The sequence below is a fragment of the Linepithema humile genome, chromosome 3 (assembly GCF_040581485.1).
Source record: "Linepithema humile isolate Giens D197 chromosome 3, Lhum_UNIL_v1.0, whole genome shotgun sequence".
Lineage (NCBI taxonomy): Eukaryota > Metazoa > Arthropoda > Insecta > Hymenoptera > Formicidae > Linepithema > Linepithema humile.
In genome coordinates, this window is record NC_090130.1 from 24,323,147 (window position 1) to 24,345,141 (window position 21,995).

Here is a 21,995-nt window from a genome sequence, read left to right on the forward strand (position 1 = left end):
TATGCGTTCGTCTGTTCCACGAAATCATTATAAGACTAGAAGGACTCTGAAATCGTGCATTTGCATATCAAACAACGCACGTTTATGTAACTTGATAATAGCATACATTATTTTAATCATAATATAACATAGAAATTTTAGAAATAAATGCAGATTGACAAACGTGAGTATAACCACAAACAATACGATACAATACGATACAATACGATTCTTCTCTCGTGCTCTCGATATATTTGCGTATCGATCTATGCATAAGCGATTCTCAGAGCTTGTTTCTGGCACATTCAACGTAATAATATAATACATTATGTATACTAGATAATATTTCTATTATAAGCAGAATTATTTATGCATTTTTTTTTTTTTTTTTTTTAACAGCAGTGATCTAACGTGCGAAACTTTGCAGTATACTTTCTGAGAACCACTGATCTCTATCGATACACGCGATTGTGTGCGCGCGTGTGGAAACCGCACGAAAGCCGTACCACCGCGATGAAAAATTCCTCCGCGTTCACGCCGGTCTTTCGCACCGACACATACAAATCGCGAAGAATAAGCACGCGTAGAGGAGCATCCTAATTGATTCCCAGAAAATCCAATTCGCGCCTTCATACCGGGATGGCGGGCGGATCCCTCATCAAACCGGAGATGACGAAGGAAGGAGGTCGGGGGTATCGCCGGCGATATTTTTTTCACCCTCGTAAATATTCCCTTCAACCGGGCATATTAGCAAGCGGTACGTTCTTGGCAAGGAGCCGCTGCTACTGACAGGACATTCATATTAGCAAACGACCACACGCCGTCCACTCTTTCTCTTTCTCCGTCTCCGCGTCTCCTCTCCTCCCTGCCTCCCGTCTCCTCTCGCTCACCGTGGAAACCGTACCGACCCTCCTGACTCCCGTCCTCGAGAGAATCCAAGTGGGCGCTGCTGATTGGTAATCGTTAATTACTCCGAGGCAACTTCCTCTCGAGGAGCTGCTGTTCCGACGATTTTTAAAATATAGGCACTCTACCGGATGGAGGGTCAGCTGCCGCGATATAGAAAGTGAGATCGAAAAAAAAAAATCTTTAATGGCGCGACACACGAGGCGTCGCTGGTTTTCGAAATGGAAGTCCCCCTACTTTCACACGCTGCGCTTAAAATTAACTGGCTCGTCAATACCTTTCGTCGTGTTATTTATTCGTTTGAATGATGCGAAAGGAAGCGAAGGAAGAAGGTGCAGAAAAGGGTGATAAAAAAAAAAGGAACTCAATTGCCTTTTATATATTATTTAACACATTGTGGAAATGTAAGTGAAGAAAAAAAAGGGCTTGAAAGGAAAAAGAGCTTAAAGTCGGAGCAGCGAGATTACGGTGAAGGCGGCGTACCAAGCCGTTCGCCAAAGGAGAGCCCGATACGTTCGCTATTATTACTTTCGCGGATGCCGGCCGCGATAAATCATCGCGATGTGCTTCTTTCCCTCTCTTTTTTTTTCGCACGATAGAATTCCCTATAATTCCTAAAATATATTCCTGGAGAGGGTTACCCGCGCTCTAAGGCCGTATCGCACGTACGGGCGAGCGAGCGAGCGAGCGCGCGCGCGCGCGCGCGTACACACAGTGACGGCAGTTCCCGGGCGTCCTCTCGCTCATAAGATCCCGGAGGCAGCGGGACAGGAGGACGGAGGTGGCTGCAGGACATTAAGGGTAACAAATGAGGCCGCGCGCGGTTCTCCCGCAGGACTCTCTTCCAACTGAGGTGGCGGGAATGAAAATAAGTGTACCCCGCTTCTCGCCCAGGCGCCTTTTTTCATCATTTCCTCCTTTCCCCCTTGTGCGCGCACACCTCCGTCTCGGTTCCCGACGCCCACCGGAGTTTCAGGTGTCCCCGTCGTTCCCCGGGATTTCTAGTTTTAAACGACTACCCTTCTTCCCCCCCCCTCCCCCTCCCCGCCGCCGACGTAGCTTCGCCCGGAAAACGCCTTCCGAGATTTACGTACAAGCCGCGTCCTCGCCATGGCGCGCAACTTTCAGCAAACCGGTGCGGCATAAGCGAGGGAATGGTTTCACGATTATCGCCGGTACCAGCCGTTACCGGCCACTACAGCGCCGCGGCGGGTACGGCACCAGGGGCAAATGCGGAAATATTCAGCAGTTACCGGGGATTAAGGAATGCGTTAATTGCGAAATACTGGCCGCCGTTGCCGCCACCGACGCCGCGCCTCTTCGCTGTACGAAACGGAAATGTAACTTCCTCACGCTTGCATATTCACATGTTGCGCAACTTCTGCCGCTTGGCTGACATTTTTCCGCATTTTTTTAACGTACCGCGCTTTATTAAAACTTTTCATTTATATTTCAAACGCGGCTTTCGCCGTCCGGATGATGCGCCTCGCAAATGAGGAGCGCGACACTGTCTTGGACCGCCGGCTACGGTACATAAATTAAGAAGCTGAGAAAAATGCGTGCGATTCTTCGAGAATTCGTTCCCCTTTTGCATGCCGGAACATTGTTTTCCGTTCGGCAATTTTTCTCTGAGGACGATAAATTGAGTAAAACGAAGAGTATATATGTATACGTGTATACCGAAAAAAAATCGGGTCGAATATGTATATGTCTACATGTATATATGGCGCGCGCGCAATGTGCACGGATGGAGTGACGCGATTGACACTACGTTCGAACGACCGAGATGCGCCAATATTGGTACGCGGGCGTCCTGGTGGAAGGACGCCACAGGTTGATGCCGAGGCATCGCTCTTTATCGGTCGGAAGATTTGATGAAACGGACACGACGTGATGCGCTGTAACGGGATTTTTTATCACCCGATGTGAACCGGCTATGCTCTTTAAGGCTCGAGCATTTTTTTTTATTGACACTCACTTTGCGAAATTGTGTGAATCTTTGTTAAAAAAAAAGTTACCTAAAAAACTGTTGTTCATTAATCAGAGCTTTCATGAAAAATAATCGCGTTTTTTGATAGAAAAAAAACTGCACATAGTGTCATATTTAGATACCAGCAATAACTGTTTTTATTTATCCATTTATTTATTTAACTTAATTGAAAATTACCAAAAATATGTGTTTTAACAATTTCAATATTAAAATTTCTTCACAAATTTTCGTCTTCTTCATATTTTCAAGAGCCCGTATTCTATCCGCGTATGGCATTAATTAACATAATTAATTCATGATTATGTAAATTCATAATTAATAACATAATTAATAATTATAAAAATCTCTATTAAAATCTTCTTCGAAAAAAATTAAAATAATTTTAGCATACAAGGTAAGTAATCTTTGCTGAAAAGAAAAATCGGAAGGCGAACCTTTGCGAAGAAAATAAAAGTAACATGGTTTAATTTGCGGATCTGCAGAAAAAGTGCTAAAATACTACCAATAAGGCGATGTCGAGATCTGTCGTTAATAGAATTGGAAAAAAGCTTTGTTCCACTGCGATATATTCCTAAAACCCCGATATGCTGATGGATCAAGTGCAAGGTGTGCGGCACAAAGACAAAAGACCGATCAGCGACAAAGAAAGGAAGAGGCCAGTCCTTTGGACAATCAATTGAACACAGTCGATAAATCGGGTCGAGCGAATTGAAAGGGGGGTCGCGTGGGGGGACGCTAGCAAAAATAAACTATCGCCGATTATCCGGCCTCGTCTGTAAACGCCACCCTTTTCGCGCGGACATAGGAATTCCGCGCGCACGCTCTCGTTTCCCCCCGGCCGCGCCGCCGCGCTCATCCCTCGCCCACCCAAAACAAATTCGCGGCCATTTTTCTGTTCCGTGCCCCGCATATATTCCGGCGTTTCTCTCCTTCCGCGGAGGCGCGTGTTCCGTGCCGCGAAAAAGGCGCCGGGAGGCGGCAGTCGGTTGGTCAGTCCGCTTTCTGAACGTCGGACCGAGCCTGGTTACGGGATGAGGCGAGATGGGCGACGTGGCCGGCAGGAGGGCGGCCAGGGGGGAGGATAGTGGGTGGCAGGTACGAGGGTGTGAGTTCGTGGACGCGCGGCACGGTCGGTTCCAGGGTTCGCCGGCAATTTTTTCTCCTCGAGTTTAGCAAGGGAAATGACCTACGATATATTTCTAAGGGGTTTTTGCTGGTTGGTAAGCGGGTGAGACGCCGTTATCCACCCACCGGAGGGGCCACCGCATGCCTCCATCCCGCCCCCAACCGCCCCCTGCCTCCGGGGGTTACCGGACAATTTGCATTTCTCAACCATTAATCTAACCTTCGTCCAGCTCTTTTTGCCGGGAGACCGACTGCTCCTCCATCTCCTCGCATGTCCCACCTTCCACGTCCTCCTTCCTCCGGATCCCGGTGGTCGCGAGTCACTTTCCAGCCACCGCATTTCCACTCCGTAAACTCGGAAGAATGCCTACGGTGATTAAGAATCCGGTGCATGCGCGAAGAAAATTGAATGCACGTCGTAACCGAAAGAGACGTCGACCTTTCTCCGTCCGCCGTTAATCCTTTCCTCGCCACCGACTTTCGCCGAATAACGCCGCCGAAATTAACAAACGCCCCGATTGTTGCTTACCGCATTGTTTGCACGGGCTAAGAGTCGGACGGCTATAGCTGGGCTACTAAATATGGGAAATGCGGGCCACGCACAGGCATGCGCCGGCATTAATAAAAGATAAACGTAGCGCACGTCGCTATCGCATAATTGTGGCTCAATCGACTCGAGTGTGGAAGGGAAGAGGTATGTATTTCTATCTGCGGAGCGAGAGCAAACGAATTTCCACGGGTAATTATCCCAGCCGTCGAAACGAAGGGAAATATTTTGACAATGTTCCAATCTATCGCAAATAACGCCGTCGAATTGTAACATCTCTCGCGGAATTGTAAAGTAGTTGGAGCGAGCCGCGCGCGGCACCACCGACCGCTTTTAAAACATTTCGCCGATGTAACGCAGCGCCGTAACATTTCATCGCGCGAATTATCCATGAAAATATTCAGTCTTTTGCCGTGAACCGTTAAATGGAATCCCAGATTTTAATAGTTGCCGTCGCGGGGCCGCGCCGGCCGTACCGCGCGAGCGGGTTGGGGGGGAGGGAGGGGGTCGGTGGCGAAGGTGGAAGCGGCGGCGATGTTGGCGGACGAGGGGGTCGGCGGCGGCGCGGGAGGCGGGTGCGGGAGGGGTGCGCAACGAAAACGGAAGGATAGAATTTCCTATCTGCGATATGAGACCGCGGGCGGACGAGGGCGATGTGAGGGTCGCGGGAGGCGAGGGCGAGGGACGCGGTCCCGACTGTGCGAGATGGTAACGCGGCGCGGACGATGGCCATGGCGGACGGGAGAATCCGCGGGATGCCGGGGCTCGGATATCATTTTTCAGCAGTTTTACCTCGCAAGCACGTCCCAGGTATAAATGAGCTTACTATCTCCGAGCAACTCTTCCCCCACCCGCGTGGCGACCGGCCGACCGCGCCGCGGCGACCCTTTTCCACCGATCTATGGTGGGTGCGGCCGAAGCGTTCGGACGTCCACGAGAAAGCAAAGCGAGGGGGACACCCGGTTGAAATGAAGCTACCTTCGCGGTAGCGCAAGGCGAGAGTACGCGGAAGTCGCGGAAGATTTTCCGATACCGCGTGAATACATCGGCGGTTTCTTCCGTCCGACCGTCGATCAGTCGGATTCAACATCGCGATAAATTTGCAACGGGATCGCGCAACAACCGTCACGAGTATCTTCGTTTTATTGGACGGCGAAATAACGCGATATTTCTTTCTCTCTTCACAGACACAAGGGACCATTTGATGAGGATGACTTCGCGGATGACCGAACGGAAAACTCGAATTCGCAGCCGTCAGAGCGGCGGTGTCTGGCGGACGTTCCGCGTTAAACATTCTAATCGGGAACGTTGTACAATTCGGAGCCGGCGTTATACAAACTCACGGCACGCATGCATTCATGCACGCGTGCACGTCCATTCTTTTGCGGACAGATGAAAAAGACGGGAAATGAGATGTGCTTCGAGCCTGTAGCCCACCCGCAGAGATGACCAGTAATTTGTTAAAGGATTGACGTCTCGGAAATTGGATATTAAACGAATTCTTTTTTCCCTCTTGCGATCCGCTCTTTCCCTTTTCCTCCTCCTCCTCCTCCCTCCCTCCCCCCACCCGCCCCGTCGATTCCAATCGCCCCGTAGATCGCTACTTTATACTCCCGGCCGGTTATCGACTCGAAAAAGAACATCGACTATTAGCATCACTTTGCGATCAATTAAATCTATTTTTTATTCCAGAAAGTGTTCCGCGATAATTATCATGCGAATTAATTCAACCGTATCTTAATATGTCGGATTCCTAATATCAAATACCGCAGCAATATGCATCATATTCACGCATGTTTATATACGCATACATTATTGGTGTATACGAAATTTCCTTTTACGAAATTTAACCGCTATGTAAATTAATATTCCGCAAAGTTCAAATTTGCAATTAGATGCGCGGTATTTAAGGAATGTTCGTCCGAGATAATGCACGCATGGGCCTTTAATCCGCGCGATTGATAAATAAATGTGTACGATACACACAATCGTGTGCCGGATGTGCCTCGACAAAGGCAAATCCCGAAGCGATTCCTATGCTTTTTACAAAACGAGTTGAGCGATACTCCTGAGAAAATGTCTCACCTGTACTCCCTCCTGGAGAGTTTCGATTTCGCTATCGGCTGTCAAGCCGAGCGCACAATTTATTGCTAGCACACAACTAACGCGAGCTTGTCGTGTCCGGTAGTGATTAGCGACGCTATTGGTTAATCTGTCGGCGATTATGTCGAATTCATCGATGCAACGTGCGGAATTCGCTCAACTTCCGATTTAATTATTGCTATTTACCATTTCGAATTCATGATGGAACGTTGCTCCACCGATCGAATCGCTGTCGTTCAGCGATATCTACAAACGCGAAGATCACGGTTGCGATAAAATTACGCGGGGGATTAGTCAGCTTAGAAAATTAATGCTGACGAAGAGAGGAAGACCGAGAGTTCTCATTACACAACAACACAAATAATTAATTCCTAATGGAAAAAATACAAAATGCAATAAAAAATGGTGGCGATGTAATCAGTAGATTATCTAGAAAGAATTAACGTTTTCAATGTTCTCAAAAATTTGCTATTCAAATATGTGTGTGAGATATTAAATACAGCATTACGGACGCATCGGCATTCCTCGACGCTGTCGCAATTAAAATGACGATTCACTTTCTCTTCGTGAATGATCGCGCGGACGAGCTGATCGAAGTACAGTGCGATAATTCGAAAGGGTGAACAGGTGAGGGGGGAGGGGGTAAAAAAAAGCGGAAGGCCGCGGAGGTCCATGTAAAATGCATCGAGCGACTAGAAGAATCCTTCGTACGCCGTGTCCTTTCCCCGTGGGGGACCTTCGTTCTCCAAAATGGCGTGCCGCGCGATACGCCCGACCCTTCTCTCTACGTCGTCGCACATGGGTGGAGGCTAATTTATTCATTCGTTCCTTTTTACCCGGCGGTAACACGTACCGTACTTTCAGGGCACCCTTTGTAAAAAGGGTGGCTGGGCGGACGCTTACGGCGCATAGCAACGTGCTCCGTATTTACGTTGCCCGATTTCCCGCCTTCCCACTCCCCCTCCCGCACGACCCTCCGCGCCGTTACTACTTTTCCATCCCCCTTCAAACTCACCGCTCGTTCGCCCCCCTCTTTCCGACGTTCCGTCCGGCCATCCCGATCTCCCGCGTGGAATCCCACCCTTACGCGGTCCCTTTCAACGCGAGCCCTTTTTGTAAGGAGACTGATTTTTCAACGCCCTCGCTGACGCCGGGGTGGTGGGTGGTCGCGGGTGTACGATGGTGTTTCGCCTCGGAGATGGAGCGGCAACTACTTATTAACCCCGAGTACGTTGCGGACGGGCGGGAAGGGGGTCCCACACCTTCGTAGGTGAATACCTACTCCGGACGCGCACGTGGTCGTGTACCGGCCTGGATCACGCCGTATTGGTTCGCCCTCGTGACGAGGCCCGCGCGTCACTGCGTTCGATCAGCGCGTGTCAATACGCGCACGCGTTCTCCGCGGTTCGAGACACGTGCGCGGCGCGATTGCTGCCCACCGTCAAGGAATGCCACCGTCACGAATGCCTATCGTTCCCGGTCACCCCACCGAATGTCTTAGGATCGCTGACACCGATAACGTTCACCACTAACCTGATTATATACAAATCGCTCCCTTTGTACGCGTTATGTAGGTCAAATTCGAGATCATTTCCATTGATTCGGGACATCCGATCGCCATCGTTATATCCAATAAACTGACCGTCATGCGAAAGGGGACTCCAAATTACTAACTGAAACAATCGATGCAACCAAATCTTGGTATCAGATTATGCACATGTAAAGTAGTTACAGGCGTTAAAATAGAATACAGCGATTATATTTTAAACACGATGATTATAATTGTAAAGTTAAGTGGAAGAAGAAACGAAACAAACGTAAAGTATTTTTGCAGTTATTCAGCATCATTGAATAATCGATCTGAAAAAAAAACTGAATAAATCTATCAGTGTATGAATGAAAATACCTTCCACAATAAAAATATATATACGAACGTAAGCATTAAATAAATATTGATTGTGCAGGTATTAAATAAATATTGAATTGAAACTAAGTTCTCCGTGTCGCTTTTTCTCTCTATCGATATTCGTAGAGTATACATATAGCCTATAATAATATATATCGAAAAAGAGGAAATTATTCTATAAGAATATAAAAAAATAGATAGCTGAAACTCTATCGGAACGACATGTATCAGTACGGTGCGCTCGTAACACGGCATAAATGTAGCTCTTCACCGTGCAGCCGGGATGTACAATTGTACACGATGTCTGGTATAAATCGCGTCGGTCGCATTTCGAGAATTGCTAAACAGGTACGCGCGGACACAAGTTACCCTTAACGAAGAAAAGGACGAAGGGTCTGTCTGCGTTACCAGCTGCACGATCACCTCGCGTACAACCCTCCCCCTGTGTGTCAAACAGCCCCCGGCCATTCCCCGGTCTTTCTCCGTTTGCTGCATTTTCTCTCCTTTTCGCGGAAGTAATAGAGTCGTCGATTGCAGCGCTGCAAAAGGAAAAGCGAGCGAAGATAGAGACGAGGGCGCGCTTGTGCTCGTCGACTCCACGTCGAGAAAAATTCCCACCACCGGAAATCAACCCCTTCCCCTCTCGCCCCCGCAACGGAGAGACGAAGACCCCTCGACGCTTATCGCCGCGCTCGAGGATCTCCCTCTCTTTATTGCTCTCGTCCTTTGCCGTCCCTTTTCGCGGCGCGCCCTTCCACACCGTCGTTCTTCGGGCACGAAGAGCAGGAGGAAGCGAAGAGCGGTCGCCGGAACGAGGACGGAAAAGGGACGAGCGCGAACGAAGCCGAACGAGCGTGATGGAAGGGCACCAGGGAGGGACAGTGTGGGTGAGGGAAACACGGTAAAATGGTAGAGGAGAGAAAGCATGTCGGAAAGAGGAGGGATGAGGGTAGAAGAGAGAAAGAGGACCGCACAGTTCCGGCGTCGGTTGCGCAGAGGGAGCCATCGCCTGAAAAAAATTGGCGGGGAATGATGGCGCCGTCGCCGTCGACGAGTGGAGCGACGGGCCCGAGGGAAGGTGGCGGCGGGGACGCCTGGCATCCTCCCCGTTCTTCTTTTCCTCTCGCACACGTACACGCGGTAACGCTACACCGGCGTACCGGCGCCTCGGGATGCCCAGCTGGGTTACACGCACACGTGCCGAGGGATACCGCGCTCGCGCGGCCGGGGCGGTGCTTTTGCGCAAAGTTTTCAACGAATAAGGCGCCGAGACTCCGGTGCGTTGCCACGCCTACGCCACCTTTCCAGGCATGCACGGCCGGAATTTTCCCTCTTTCTCGCGTAATCAATGAGAGACGCAGCAGGCCTGGGCCACCGTCGGTCGACGGCGGCGGCGGCGGCGGCGGCGGCGGCGGCGGCGGTGGCGGCGGCGGCGGCGTCGTCGTCGACGGGTTCTGCCTGCCGCCACCGCCACCGCCGCCGCCGCCGCCGCCGCCGCGCGTCGGTATTATACTGGGTTACGTACCCGGAGATATAGCAACCTAGAAAACCGTGCGAACCCGTACGTCGGACATTGGGCTCTCCCTCGACAATTCTGTCCAACCTTTAGACGCAGCTATTCATATTAATAGAAGTCGTAAATCTAATAAAGTATGATGAGTTGATTAAATCTCACTTTCTCCATCAATATCGATTTCCGTCTTGACACATATTTTTAACCGATATTGCATATTAAAAACTCCTTGTTTGCGAGAAAAAAAATAACCGAATCAGAGGAGCGCGTCAGCTGAAAGATCGAATTGCACCTAGGAAACAGGTATCTCGTCAGATCGCATATGCAAGATACTCCTTCATGTACATATATGTGTAGGCGGAAACTACACACACGGGGAGCAAAGCTCTATATGCGAACGCACACGAAAGTGCCGATGGATGACCAAGCGGCTTACTCGACACGAATGCGCGTGATGCGGGAGGAAGGGAGAGAAACAAACGGCGGGTGAAAGAAGGACAGGAAATTCGTATGAGGGGACTTTGAAGATAGAACGAGCGGACTCTACTTTCCCCCTGGGACGTCGGAATATCAAAGTTCGGCTCGCGTAAGCCGCAGAAACATGCGGGCTGATTCTCATGGACCATTCTGGTGTCATCGAAAATTAAATTGATCTTACCCGCGATCGTAATATTTTTGTCACGATAATTTAATTCCTATATATATATATATATCGACCTATATGATCGACTCGAACATATCTTTATTTGATTTCTATTGGTCGAATCGATCAATTTTTTTGTTCTTTTTTAAGAATATATAGCTTTATTTTTTTTCAAATTTTGATACAGTCATAATATTTACTTGTATCAATAATCATTATAAAAAATTTAATTAAATTTATAGAACTCATTGTAATATTTGTCAAAATTTTACAGAGCGATTCCATGAATTGAAACTAAGAGAAATCAAATATGATTAATTTTATCACAGTACTACTTTTAGCCAAAATTATTCTGAGAATTATTTTAAAAATTAACATCGGTTGTTTTAAGAGAACTAATGAATTTTAAATACGGAGTAATTTTGCTCACTATAAATTTCTGAAAAAAGATTACTCAGGAATAATCTAAATAATTTTCAATAAAAAATTACCTAAAATATTTTAAGAATATAAACAAAGACAATCACCCATCACTAATAAAAGAATATTTAGCAATGTATGAGAATTGGAGTATCTTGGAATATATGGAGTATATTGAAATACGATTGATGACCACGTGTGATCCGGTCACGAGTGAATATAGATAACAGAATATAACGGCTAAAAAGGAAATTTGTTAAAAGTACCACGTTTGCGGCATTTAAAACTGCGTGGCATTTAATGCCAACGCCAATTAAAAATCCAATACTCGTCGTCGGGACGATATATTCGTCCTGCCGTTTACACTACTCTCGAATTCGCCTACTTGAAAACTCTGGCGAGATCATTTTTCTCATAGCCCCACGTTATTCTGGGATAAATTTGTCGTTGTACATTTTTTTTTTCATCTAGTAAAATCGCTATCGTGGCGGGAGGCGGCATTAATGCGCAGGCACGCAACTAAACGTGACGATGAGAAAAAGAGAAGGCGATTAGACGTGCGTGCATACGTTGGAGCAATCCTTACAATTTAAACGCGTACTCTATTTTAAGATCATGTGCACCATCAAACACAAAATTGTAGAAATTAATTGTATCTCCCAGTAAAATATTTACAATTAAAAGACTATCTAATCACGCTTCATACATAAGATTCTAATTCAAGCAATTTTTAATCGTACAAATTTTTCAATCAACACGTCATGCAACATTACTTTCTGATTATACGCAAATTTTTAGCGATATCGACCGTAGCGAAATCGAGGCATTTTTATATTTTTTCGAAGCTGCCGTATTTTTCTATCGGTACATGGTTCCGCGGAGACAATCCTAAATAGGCGGATCCACGCATATTTGTCACGCGTACAAAGGAGTCCCAGGTATATCCCGCGAAACTCCACCGCCAATCAATATTTTCGTAGGATTCAACGGGTGTCCTGTTTGTACGACGTCAGTTTACCGACGCGCTCGCTTCAGGATGTATGAGTTTGCCGAATTAGCGTGCTGTTTAATCAGGCGCGAGGATTGTGTCCTTCCAATGCTCGCGTCGCGTTGCGGAAATATCGGGGAACCAATGACGCTCGGCCCGGGTCCCCACATTTCACGTCGCGAGACGCGTGATTTTTCGATGATTCCCGGCGGGGTCCACCCATCCCCTCGCCCCCGCGCATGGCCCTCCGGCTAAATAAAAATACAAAAAATAGCGGCGCTTCGCACGATGACCGATCTGGGAAGTGCAGTTCGGTGTCGGCCGCGCCGACATCGAGGAAATTGACCAACGTTTGCTACACGCAGCCGCGCGCTCGAAAACGCTGAAAAAAAGTTTCGAGCTTGCGACAAACGCGGACAGCCGAACACGAGCGAAAGTAAAACGATCTTTATAAATGGGCCGATTAAAACGATCGTAGCGTAAGTTATATCGACTGCGAGAACTCGTAACAACGTTTTATTACTGAAAATATTTCGTCTGCATCGTTCTCATTCCTGTTAAAAGGTAAATATTTATATTCTGTAAAGATAATGTTAACATGTTATAGGTAAATTGATAGTTAAATCTACTTCGATATTTATACGAAAATTTATATGAAAGTCAGTTTGTCGCTTATATTAGAGCCTTTGAAAAATATATAAAATTTTCAGAAAAATGTTACAAGGAGTAATCACGTCTGATGAAACACTTACTTTCATTACTTATTTAACGCAATTTTTAAAAATTTAATAGTAGATATTCAACAAAAGATAAATAAATTGTTATAAAAAATTACTAAACAAAAAATGACAAAATATTTCACGATTCTCGTTCTACGTAGACGACTTTCGTTCATCACGTTAAAAAGCTCGTCCGATAGAATAAAAACAATTAGAAACGAATGGAAATAATTTCTAGATTGCACTAATGTTATTTGATCATCATTCGAACCGTGATAGACGTGTGAAGAACTGTCACCGGAGGAATCGACCGCGGCAGAAAGCGCGAACGCGCGAACGACATCCGTAAATCGATATGATTTACTCTCGCGGATAGAGAGCGGCGACTGTTCGCGGGACAGAGGAATACAACGCGAAACGAGCCGATGAACGACATTTCGATTCAGCGATGAAAGAGCAATAAGCCGGATGAAGCAAACACACCCATTTCCTCCGGTCGATGCACTTCCTTCCGCTATTTCGAACTTTCGTATTCCCTTACAGCTCTTTTTTTTTCCTCCTCGAATTGGCTGTAAAGCCGCTGTCGTCGTCGCGACTGAATCTCATAATCACATGGTGCCAGCCGGACGAATTTCCACGACGATGACGACTCGACCCTGCGGCTGGCTGCGCGGTTTTCGGCGAATCTGCGAAAAAACCGCACGCCGGCCGTGAATTTCGGCCCGGCCGAAGATTTTCGAGCGATTAATCGGCATGCGGTTTGCGCCGAAACGAGAACGATAACAGGTTGGCCGTAGAAGGAAAAAAGAGGAAAGCGTGTCCGCGGCGCACGGTGTTTTGACCGTTCTTGTTTCCCTCGACACCCGATATTTTTGCGGCGTTGCAGGAGAGCCGCGTGAGAAATTAACCGCGGCTGCCGAAGGTCACGGCAATTGAACGTATAAATTCCAATAAATTGGTGCTCGCGATAAATCAAGTTTTCCGATGTAACCGCGACGAATCGCCGAATTTCATCCCTTACCGACTCTCTGCGGCAGAGCAGAAAGCTCCCTTACCGGCGTTTGTAAGGGGTTGCAACGAATTCGGGGTGGACGCGAAAGGGTCGCTACTGTCGGAAAAAAAGCATAAAAAAAATTTTATTACCCATTTTAATATGCAATGATCTATATTTGCATAATCATGTTAAATGCACGAAAAGAATAATAGTAATTAAAGATCACCATCTACACACAGAGCGTATTTCACTTCTTAAGTCATTCGTTAAAATAAAAAATTGAATATTAAGAACTGATAAAGAGTAATAAATCAAAATTATAAAAATGCTAAAATAAAATTTCTATCAAGATTATAGCACTTGAATTCAAAATAAGCAAATTCCAAGATAGTATTTTTTCTCTCGACAAATTATGGAAAGACAAAGAGATTAAAAAAAATATTAAGTTTTAATACATTCCACGATGATAAACGGTTAAATAAGCATAACGGCGGGAGATGTATTTTTTAAAATCAGCTTATGTAAATGTGTAAATATTATGACATAGTTTCCGATAGCGATAATTGGCAGAAAATGTGGATCAGTGAAGACCCGTTAGACAGAAAACATTTTACACAGTTTACTTTTTTCTCATCGATTAAATTTACGCGTGTAAAGTCTCGAAAGCGCGCTAATGCAACTTTATGGCAACACGATCACGGTGCCGCCACCGCTTACGAACCGCATCCATCCGACGCCTGGCGCGTATTATATCCCGCGGCGAAACGGATAACGCGCAAATATATTCGAAAAGCCGGGCCGATACAAAAAGGAAGCAGAAAGAAACAGGGGGAAGTTCCTCCACTGACCCAGTGCACGCGTGGCGCGTGCGCGCGCCGTTCGTCGCGGTGTATTTACACGCCGCGGTGACAAGCGCCGACGATACATCCGCCCATTTTTTTTTCGTGCAACGCATATCGAAGTGATCCGCACACACGCGCCCTACCGCGTGGGGTGGGCGCGAGAAGGACGACCAGTGTATGCACACATACATGCGCTCACATGATGTACTGCTCGCATACCAGACACACCGGCCGATATATAAACGTCGAGCGAAAGAGCGTTGGTCGGAGAAAGAAAACGCCGTAGAGCGAAAAAGATGAGAAGAGCGCAGAGAGACGAGGTAAAGAGAGAAAAATAGAGAGCAGTTTCGAAGCGAATGCAGAGAGGGACGGAATATTGAAAGGGATGGCATGCGGGAGCGAGAAGAATGCGAAGATGCGCGCTACGAGAGGCCGGCGGGTAGTAATTCGACGAGGATCGAGCGAGCCGCGAGAGGGTGGTCACGTACCACGGCGGAAAGAGAGGTTCTGAAAGAGAAACAGCAATGCGAGAGAAGAGCAGTGGATGCGACGATACGAATGAGAAGGGGGAAGGGTGAGAGGGGAGACCAGCGCGACGAGCGCGAGAGGAGACCGGACGAAGTACGCCATAGGGCGGATACGGGCGAGCGAGCGGGAAAGAACGGGGGTGAAAAAGAGAGAAGGGCACGCGGAAAAGAGAGGCGGAACGAGATATCGAGAGGGAGGAAGAGAGTGCGCGAGGGTGGAAGCGGGAGGACGCGCGAGAGAGAAGGCGCGCGGCGCCGCGAACGGCGGAGAAAGCGAGACGGTCGCATATGTGTTCTGAAACAAACGTTCGATCAGAGTGCCGATTGTTGCCAATCATACGTTGCCGCGGCGTACCCCTCTGTGCCCGTGGCTGGTCCGCGGATTCAGTTCCGCGTTTTTACGCGGCGCGGCAACCAGGACCTGGTCCGCGCGCGCGGCTATCCGCGAAAACCGCGCGTTAAATCTGTCGCGAGCCGTTGGTTGACGGCCGTGTGCGCGTCTTCGAGTTAGCCCTCGCCGCGGAGTCAGTCACAAGGGCCGGGGATCGAATGACGGGTGGGGAGCGGTAAAAGGCAGCCGAGGCCTTTTCGGCGTGGCTCGCGTATCGATATGAAATAGGCGGTGTGCGTGCGTGGCTTGCGTGCGTGCGTGCGTGTGCTTTCTGCGGAAAATGTCGGCGCTGGCGGTGGCATTCGATGATTGATGACGACGGCGGTGGCGGACTACGGCGGACGAGCGTGTGTGCGTGTGCGCAAACGAGTGTGCATACTTCTCATCGGCGCTCAAGCCGCGTGCGAGTGTGTGAGTGCGCGCGCGAGAGGGCACGATGATTTCGGAAAACACGGCGGCTCGTACCGACCAATAGCAGCGCGTCTACTCGCCGGCCGGGCGACGGCGATACGCGATGACGAAGAGAGAGGGAGCGAGACAGGAAGAAGGGAGAGAATGACTGGGAGGGATGACGGAAGTGGAGGAGAACGGACGGGGTTCGCGACGAGTAATAATGAATGTTTGTTGCCGCCGGCTAAGCCTTCATTTTCGCTGCTTCAAACCGCGGCTAGAGCTCCTCGCGCGTCGCCTTCCTACCCTTCGCTCTCGATCGCACGCCGATTCGTCGGGTTTCCGTCGCGTCTCAAGCGCAAGGAAACGCGAAGACCGGCGAATCTGCATGCAAGGGAACGGAACCGGTATAATTCCGGTGAGTTCAGGCTTCAATGCGTTTGACGAAAATGATTTCTATGATTATTCGTCACGATGACTATGCGGCAAACGTAAGATACCTTTTTACCTCGTTATCTATTCCGTTCCACCATCAAACATTTTTTTAATTTAATAAAATTGTATAGATTTAATTTCCTATTTTAATTATCTTTTATTTAATTTTTCGCTGACATGAGAAAGTGTGATCGACATTCACGAATACACATGATTAATGTAAAGATGCACGATCTTATCGCCGGCAAAGCTAAATGTAGAAATCATCAGATATAACTTTTTACGAACAGAATATATATGTTTTTGGAAACCACCACTAAAATTAAAAAACATTTTGCGACTATGTTGAAAAACTAAATTTTATTATAAATTACCTTCTTGTTAAATATTCCTAAGAAATTGACCGAGCGGTATTTTTTCATAATCTTAAGTTTTCAATTTTTGAAAACTCGAACAAAACTAAAGGACATTATATACCTGAAAAAATTATTCAAATATTCGAACTTTATTGTCGCACAGTGAAATGTAAGATTATTTCTTAGCATATAAATGTATCGCTTGTATAAGAGATCGCTGCTTGTACAAGAGATCTCGCTTGTTGCGAAAAAGCAAGTTTCTAAGTTCAAGAGTAAAAAGGTGCAAAAAAATAGCTGTAAGAATCTTCAGAGAAAGTTAAAATTATTAAGTCGACGCCGACGGCGCACGCGCCGGAAGGAAAGCGACTCCAACTTTCTCGAGGGCGCGAAAAAAGGTGCGCGGAATTAGCGGAGACTTTCTCCGCTTCTTTCTGGCGATTTTCAAAACACGATGGGAACGGCGGGGGATGGTACAGGGTGCAAGTTAAACATTGCGCAACCCGATAGCTCTCTAAGAGCGCGGGAGCGCGAGAGGGATGTTCGCTAGCGTGCGGGAGAAGCGGCAGTGGGACAAGGATACGCTGGGGACGGAAAGGAGGGAGAAAATGAGAGTGAGAAAGAGCAGGGGAGAAAGCGGGAAAGAGAGGACGAGATGGATGGTGGGGATGAGTGCTTTTCACGACGTCGGTACAGCTCGTAGGCGATAGTGCGGAGGGCAGCTCCGGGCGCGCACGCGCTTTTTCGAAAAATCAATAAAACGAAAAGCTTACCTAATGCTATGTTACTACGGGGGTAGACTCCGCCTTCATCTACTAACTATAGATACGGGCCCGATATATCGCCGCCTAGATACTACCGCGACCCGACCAGATGACCATCTGCAGATGAACGCGGCTACGGCGCGCGCGAGCGCGCCCAGGGTGCATCATTTCCATACTTAACTAGTACACGCGCGACAAAGTCCATTTCGCGCCGATCAAGGAAAAAAATGTTCCCCCCGTTTACCGTTTATCGCGTCACGTGGAAACTTTTCGCATGCGCGTTCCCCCACGTTTGAAACAATTATTTAATACCTTGAATCAAGGAAAAACAAAAATCTTTCCTGTGGATATCACAATAGCATGGATATTCTTACGTAGATCCTTATGCAGATGCTTGCACGAGTTAATTTCTTACGTACGTTTCAATTTATTAAGTAATTATTGTTTGGAAATATATTGAATTTTTTTAACAACATTTAAAGTTACAATTTTAAATGATGTGTAATTGTTAGTAAAAAGAGGAACTTTTGTTATATTAGCTCTTTTTATATTAACAAATAGCTCAATTTACATTTCCTGAACATTACGTTATTTCGTTTTTCGCAATTTTGGCAGAGCCTTTCAAATGCTCGTTCCATATTTTAACATGCGAGTCATGTTGCATGAATTATCCAAGGCCCTGGCGATTAATGGTTTATACGATGTGAGGTTAACATTTGCCGATATTAAATGATATATCTTGGTATCGTCATAATTCCCTTAGGACATTGGAATCTCATATGTGCACATTAACGAGGTATTTCGTGCACAGGGCAGTTCGCACAAAAGGTATATAAATCCCGCAAGATAATGGATAGTTGACTAGCCGCAAACAGGTGCAAATAATCAATTTCAGCGAAACCCTTAGCAGCTTTCGAAGATTTGTATCTCAATTTTTATGCTTTTCAGAAACTGAAAAAAATTCGTAATCAAAATTGTAATAAATAATTTGAAGCTAACATGTAAAGAACAATTAATAAAATTATAATAATTAATAAGAATTAGATTTCTATCATTTATGAGAGGAGGATGGGAGATTAATGGTCTAAATCCAAAGACTCCAGCTAATTGTACGCGGACAAACAACATGGTAAGCCACGGAGCGATCATCGAGTGGCCGATTAACCGGTTTCGCGGCTTCCAAGGAGCGGAAATAAAACGGCAAGAAAATCCAGTGTACAGGCCCCCACGATATCCTGCAAGCTCCTGTAAAATAGGGGCTTGCGAATGCGGCGAGCCATGATTAGATTGTGGCTTGTGCTCCAGGCGTCCGACTAGGTTCAGCACGTTAGCGAATTCGGTCCGTTGAGTGTTGACAAGTCCGCATCCTCCTCTCCCGGTGCCTTTAGCGCCGGCCGTGTAACTCTAACGAGCTTAGGGCTGGCTCTCTGCTCGAGTGCATTATCTGAAACCGCGAGGTGTTCTTGGGCAGAGTGGATGCGTTTCCGGTGCAACGACGGGTACGTAAGTGGCGAATCCGTTACCTTGTCAGCGGTCAATATCTGAGAGAGCGGATCAATCCGCGGAAAAAATTCCGATAAGATTATTTCCTACGGAAACTGCATATTCTTGTCTTTTCTCTCACGGAAAATTATTGTCTAAACACAAGACTTATTATTTGACAAGAATTATCGTCAAAGCAGCACATCATTTTGTTGCACGTATTTATTTATTTTTTGCATCGGCAAATGCTAATAAATAGTTGAATTATTGAATTGAATCTGTTATTCTTCTCATATATAGAATAAAATAATGTATTTATATGTAGCTATAAAAAATAATTATAAAATATTAATTTAAAAAGGCAAGATTGGCACTTTGATAGATCAATATAACTACTTTCGAGAATTATTTAGAACATAAAAATATAGAAATCCAATTTTACAACGTAATCTTTTACAGAAATAAATAAAATATAGCGCGCTATTATAATTTCTTACTTGCACATTGTTAATAGAAAGCCTCCCAATTAAGATAAGAATAAAAAAAAAGATTTTATGGAAATATACATGTGTTTAAATAATGAAAGCTATTTCACAGAACTTAAATAAACGTTAAAAGTATTTCTAACGTTTCTAATTTATTACATAAAAGATTTTTAAATATCTTAAAATTGAAAAAGAACGACTACTGTATTCGCAAAGTTTTATCTATCTGTGTTGTCGGACTATATGCGGCTCTTATCTACTTCGTTACTATCTACACGCTTGTCATGTCCTTTGCGAGAACGTGGACATCTGCAGATAGTATAATAGTAGCACCCTTGTAACTCCCTTTTTTCTTGTCTTTTTATCTACGAATGAATATTTCTACTTTGTGCCGACAGTGGTGAAATTAAACCGGATTCTTCTCATGATCCTGAAACATCCGCCGCGGTAATGTCGTTACTTTTTACTGCCTTCGTCGCCAATAAACATAATCGTTTTCGTAACTGCCAACGCGAAGCATAGCTGTCTCTACGAGAATAAATCGGAAAGTATATCCGACAGCTGCCGCGCACAAGCTGTCCAGTGAAACTCTTTGTGAATCACTGATGAAAATTTTCAGATTAATAGATACAAAGTCGAAGCGTATGAGCGCATACATGCTTCATTGAAGCTTTAATCTAGTTATGTAAATTTAGAAATCCTTACAAAAACGCGACTTTTCTATTTTAATAATACTGTATGAAGCTAATATAAAAGATAGAGCTTAGAAGTATTGAAAAATAATCTGTAGACTTTTAGAAATTTTAGAGTATCAATGTATGTATCCAAAATTACCAAATTAATGATAATCTTATTGGTAAGATTTCGTCACGTCACACGATTAATAATTCTGTATAATTCATATAATTAATAATTAACAAAATCCTGCAATTGTACGTGGAAGCCGGACAAACGCGAGCCTTGACTTGTAAGTATCGCGGTAGAAAACCCCGAAAACCCGGTCATTAATTGTCTTAGACGTTTAAGCGGTGTAAACACTGGAGGTCGCGAAAGGGAAAGCCCCTGGGTAAAAGCTTCGGCAAAAGTACGGGTGCCGTTGACGGAAGTTTTTCCGCGCAGTGACGCTACAGTCCGCCGGTAGTTTTCACAATTTTGCGGGGACTGTACTGCGGGGGTAACCCTTCAAGTATAAACCACCCCCTACGGTAACCATGGCAACGCGGACGTGGTATTCCTACCCGGCAACTCGCCCCGTCCTACCTCCTCCTCTTCCTACGTCCTTCCACCCTTCGCCCCCTACTCTGCACCCGCGCCTCTCACCCGCCACCACCGACACCCGAGCCTCCACCCTAAAAACAAGAGTGTAGTTGCCGGATCACGTGGTTCCGTCGCTCTCAAGGGGTGGGAGGTCGAAGGGAAGTGAGGATAGAGCCAGAATAGGATAGAAGGGGTAGTTCCTAATTGCACCGGGTGGGTGAGACACTAGAGGGGCTCCAGAATTGATGCTGGAATTTTGAAGCTAGGTTAACTCGCTCTCGCTCCCTCCCGTTCCTTTCCTCTTTCCCTCCGCCTTCCCATCTCCGTTTGCCTCTTTCTCTCCCTTCGTTCATTCGCTCTCCATCGTTCACTCGTTCGCCTCCTCTCTTCTTCCCGGTCGCGCGCACCTATCTCTCGCCGGTCACTCTCCCTCGAGTGAGTGCAGAGAAGCTAGTAGGGGTTGGTCCCCTAGACTGAAAAATGCTGCGGTGTACCGGCCGGGCATGGGGGTCCTTTTCGAAATCCTCCCGAAACTGTAATGAGAAACTCGCCCGCCGATTTCCAGCCAACCGAGATCTCGGCCCACTGAGAATCGCCGAAATGACCACGGCGGTCCGGTCGTAATACCATTTGCTATGTACCGTACTTAACTTAGAAACTCTTCGCTTTTTTTTCTATAACTTAGATGGAACCAGCGAATATTCAGACGACTGCGGACATGCGGAACCCCTCTGAAGCCCGTGGTATAAAGCATTCGAAATTCAACGTTCAACGAAATGTCGCTTTCATAACATCGATTCTTGCGAAGCGTCTTACGATAATAAGATGAATATTGTATCATCTCTGAACGCACGTCTCTAATGATATGTTTATTAGCGATTGATATATTGTTGGAATTAATAAATGTAATGACTTGACGCAATAAAAGATATTTCCTTCATATGAATCTTTTTCTTGAGCTCACGCTTTTTTCCCGCCAAAAATGCGAAGAGTAGTTCAAATATGATTTTTTGCAATTTTCTCTATTTTTTCCTTTTTTAATTTTTAAAAAATTTTTTTAACTTTTTTTTGTAACGTTGGGAACCCTCAGAGATTCCTGGGCTCCGCCCTGAAAGTCGAGAGCGAACGAGTCCCTCTTCGGCTGCCCGGCCAACGAAGAGGGTAGTTTGCATACGTGGTGCAGCGGAGAGGGTGGCAGCCGGACACAGCCCCCCGATCAATGAAGGCGAAGCGCGC

At 46.4% G+C, this 21,995-nt stretch overlaps 3 long non-coding RNA genes across 5 annotated transcripts in view; 2 read left to right on the top strand and 1 right to left on the bottom strand.

Moving 5' to 3' along the window:
* LOC105668752 (uncharacterized) overlaps positions 1 to 8,329 on the bottom strand; it is a 75,708-nt gene extending 67,379 nt beyond the window's left edge. For both annotated transcript variants that reach the window (XR_001100163.2, XR_010888985.1), the window contains exon 1: positions 8,184 to 8,329. This is a non-coding gene — a long non-coding RNA (uncharacterized lncRNA). The remainder of the gene's footprint in view (positions 1 to 8,183) is intronic.
* The window catches only part of LOC136998415 (uncharacterized), a 165,992-nt gene extending 157,357 nt beyond the window's left edge, over positions 1 to 8,635 (top strand). For both annotated transcript variants that reach the window (XR_010888984.1, XR_010888983.1), the window contains one exon: positions 5,735 to 8,635. This is a non-coding gene — a long non-coding RNA (uncharacterized lncRNA). The remainder of the gene's footprint in view (positions 1 to 5,734) is intronic.
* Positions 8,636 to 14,690: 6,055 nt separating this feature from the next.
* LOC136998416 (uncharacterized) lies at positions 14,691 to 21,699 on the top strand. The gene is made up of 2 exons (XR_010888986.1): positions 14,691 to 16,401; positions 21,445 to 21,699. It is a non-coding gene; the product is annotated as an uncharacterized lncRNA (long non-coding RNA).
* Positions 21,700 to 21,995: the final 296 nt, after the last annotated feature.